Source organism: Gorilla gorilla, chromosome 16 (genome assembly GCF_029281585.2).
Source record: "Gorilla gorilla gorilla isolate KB3781 chromosome 16, NHGRI_mGorGor1-v2.1_pri, whole genome shotgun sequence".
Lineage (NCBI taxonomy): Eukaryota > Metazoa > Chordata > Mammalia > Primates > Hominidae > Gorilla > Gorilla gorilla.
Window position 1 is genome coordinate 28,225,767 of NC_073240.2, and position 3,383 is coordinate 28,229,149.

Here is a 3,383-nt window from a genome sequence, read left to right on the forward strand (position 1 = left end):
AATATTTTTAAATGTTCAATATACTCATAATTAACAAAACACAAATTAGAACTGTGTTGTTATATCACTTTTTACCCCTTAGCTTGGTAAAATCTAGCAAATTTGAAAATTCAGTACTGACAAGACTATTGAAAAATAGGTGTTTTCTTTCATTGATAGTGGGAATGAGAAATGGAGAAAACTTCCCTATGAGAAGGAAATTTGACAATATATGATAAAATTACACATGTACCCTTTGACCTAGAAATCTGACTTCTGGAAATTTACCCTGAAAATACACCTTCAACAGCATAAAAATTGGCATGCACGAAGTTATATGATTCAGTATTATATGTATTTGCAAAATATTGGAAACTATGAAAATACCCCAACAAAGTACATTAATTTAAACATTACGATATTTACATGCAATAGAATACTATGCAGCTATGTAAAAAGGATAAGTAAGAGCTGCATTAACTGGTGTATTTCCAAGGTACAATACTGAAGAAGTTAAAGAATCAGAATGCAACAGTTTTATATAGCGTGTGATGTTTGATGTCAGAAAGGAAGTAGAATTAGAAAATAGTTATTTTTCTGTTTATTTTTGGAAAAAGAAAAAATAAAGCAGAAATTCATGAAACGTATTATGTAGAGGAGATGTCTGTGTATCTGTGTGGCAGAAACAAGTAGAAACAATGGGGTGGGATGGCACTTCTCTTGATATGTCTTGTTTCATTTTGTATAGTGTGGATTTTTGGGATCATGTTAAAATTTCACATATTCAAAAACAGAATTAAATCCATAATAATGAGGAAAAGCCCTAAAGTGTAATACAAATAGAAACAAATGAACTCAGCTCCACTTTAAATTAATAGCATAACTGCACTGGAGAAAAAAAAGTAAATCAAATAACCTTTGAGCATAGCATTTTGATTACTCTCTTGTATTCTTAGCTTAAAGGGGGAGAGCAGAAACATCTGAAAACACATTCTGAACTCAACCTAGAGGTCTTCTTTTCATTGTAGCATGGTTACTGTAATTCTGAAACTATATCGTGTATATTGCACGTTGAGCAAATTAAAAAATATATTAATTTTGTTGAAAATTGGGAATCTTATGGAAGGAGTTACAAATAGGGAAAGTTCAAAGACAAGGAAGGATTTTATGGGTGACATAAGTACATGCTCATTAATTCTAGTGTGTAATGAAATAGTATTATTATATCATAATATATGACATTATGCATTCTGTCCTCTAAAAGGTCTCAAAGCAATAATACTTCAGAGCAACTAGATTTGTTTTCCAAATATCATTCTCTATTAAAAGGAACCAAGGGGAAATTCTGAATTCAAGGGTAGGGAAAAAGAAAATATGAGTGGCAATCCTGTTGCTTCAGAAAGTAAGCGGGGAAAGAAAGGTAACTATGTGAGGTGAAGGCTCTGCTAACTGGTTTATATGGGAACCACTTCCCAACGTATACCTATATCGAATCATCCCCTTGTATGCTTTCAATACGTACTGTATTGTTTGTCTCTTATACCTCAATACACCTGGGGAAAATTTTAAATTTTTTAAAGATAAAAAAATTGAGACAAATCTCAAACAATAAATATTGGGGACATGCTAAATACAGGAGTCAGCTTGAAGAGGCTCCTATTGTCAAAATCTTGGATGATTTGAGAATAACAATAAATAATGACAGTAATGGATCAAAGTGCATTAAATAAAACAAGAAACCATGAGTTTCTACAGAAAGTAACACTAGAAAAAGAGGAGGGGTGCTTCCTGTAATACCAACTAATAAATGTAGAGGAACAGTAAAGTTAGAAAATCACCATTTTACCAGCAGCAAGCAAGAATCATCAATGCATGTTAAAACTAAGATAAACATTTTCAAATAATTTCCCCAAAGAGCAGTCAGCCATTTAGAAAGAAAAAGAAGTAACTTTAAAGTGGAGAAAGCTGGCAGATACCAGCTTCACTAAGTGATCAGTGTGATCCACAATGAGATAAACCAACATCGTGTGTTTCCTACAATAACATATCAAGAAAAGCAACATTACTTATGTCATATTTCTTCCCAAAATACATAGCCTGAATCTGATCATGAGAAAGACTCACACAGAGGTACATTCTACGAAATACTTTTGTCTACTGAAACTACTGTGTTGCGAAAGATCAAGAACGGCCACAACCTGTTCTGGACTAAAAACAGACCAAGTGGACACAATAACTAGTGAAATGTGTGATCCTGAATGGGTTCCTGGGCTATATGGGAAAAATGCTATTGAAGGTATTATTAGATCAGTTAGAAAAATTAGACTATGTACTGTAGATTAGATAATATTATAGAAACTTATAGTATTATTTTTACACATTTATTTGTAAACTTGTGAATATTTCCAAGAGAACAGTTTTAAAAATTGGGGGAAAATTTAAAAGCTGATGTATACGGAGATGCAAACAACCTAGAACGGCAATAAATAAACAAATAAATGAACAAATTCAGAGAACTAACAATAGTAGATATTAAGAAAATAAAAGGCCATAGTAATTTTTTAAATATGATATTGGGGCGCTGGCACAGGGCTACCATGTTGCATCAGTACAGTAATGATACCGAAGACATTTCAGTGTTGGATGTGGAAGAGACAACTAACAAAACAAAACAATCCAAAATCAGATATCCAGTGGCCTCACGTTTCCAGCTATTCTTTCAAGTCAGTGCAATTGTGGTCTACCTTCTTTGCAAATTGGTCAGCAGCAGCTTTACTACTTGTATGGTGACAACTATCTTGTCATGTGACTGTAGGGCAGTGACGAATGTCACAGGTAGACTAGTGGTGGATCTACGGTGTTGGAATCACATGATGAAGATGGAAAGAACCATTGGGTGCTTGAGTCCAGAAAGGCATCCTCTCGGGAGGACAAAACTGTCTCAGAGGCTGAATCAAATCTTTTGGTTGGGACTTAATGCCTGTCCAGTGCTGTGGGTGATATTTATCTTTAGTGGCCTCATCTCCTTCAGGGTAAACTGGTTAGCAGTGGTTATCATGGGTGTGGTGCTACAAGGTGCCAACCTATATGGCTACATCAGGTGTAAACAGGCAACAGAAAGAATGTAACCAGCATGGGTCCCTCATACTTGGAAAGCAGTTTTTAAGACAAAACACTGAGGATGATCAGACTTTGTGAAGAGAGAGAGAATGCTTATGTGCTTTGTTACAGTGGGGAGCAAACAAAGAGATTGTTGACTCTGAACATTTTAGACCTCGGTCCATGATGCAACAAGGAATGTTGGCTTTGTTTTTCACTTAAAAACTTTAGTTAAAGCAAAGCAAAGTAGTTTTCTTATTAAGGTTTTATATCCTTTCCAGTAGTTGGGGCTAGAATGCATGTTG

At 34.6% G+C, this 3,383-nt stretch overlaps 1 pseudogene; it reads left to right on the plus strand.

Annotated features, from left to right (window-relative positions):
- The first annotated feature begins 2,576 nt into the window (after positions 1–2,576).
- LOC109023343 (Golgi apparatus membrane protein TVP23 homolog B-like) lies at positions 2,577–3,177 on the plus strand (annotated as a pseudogene).
- Positions 3,178–3,383: the final 206 nt, after the last annotated feature.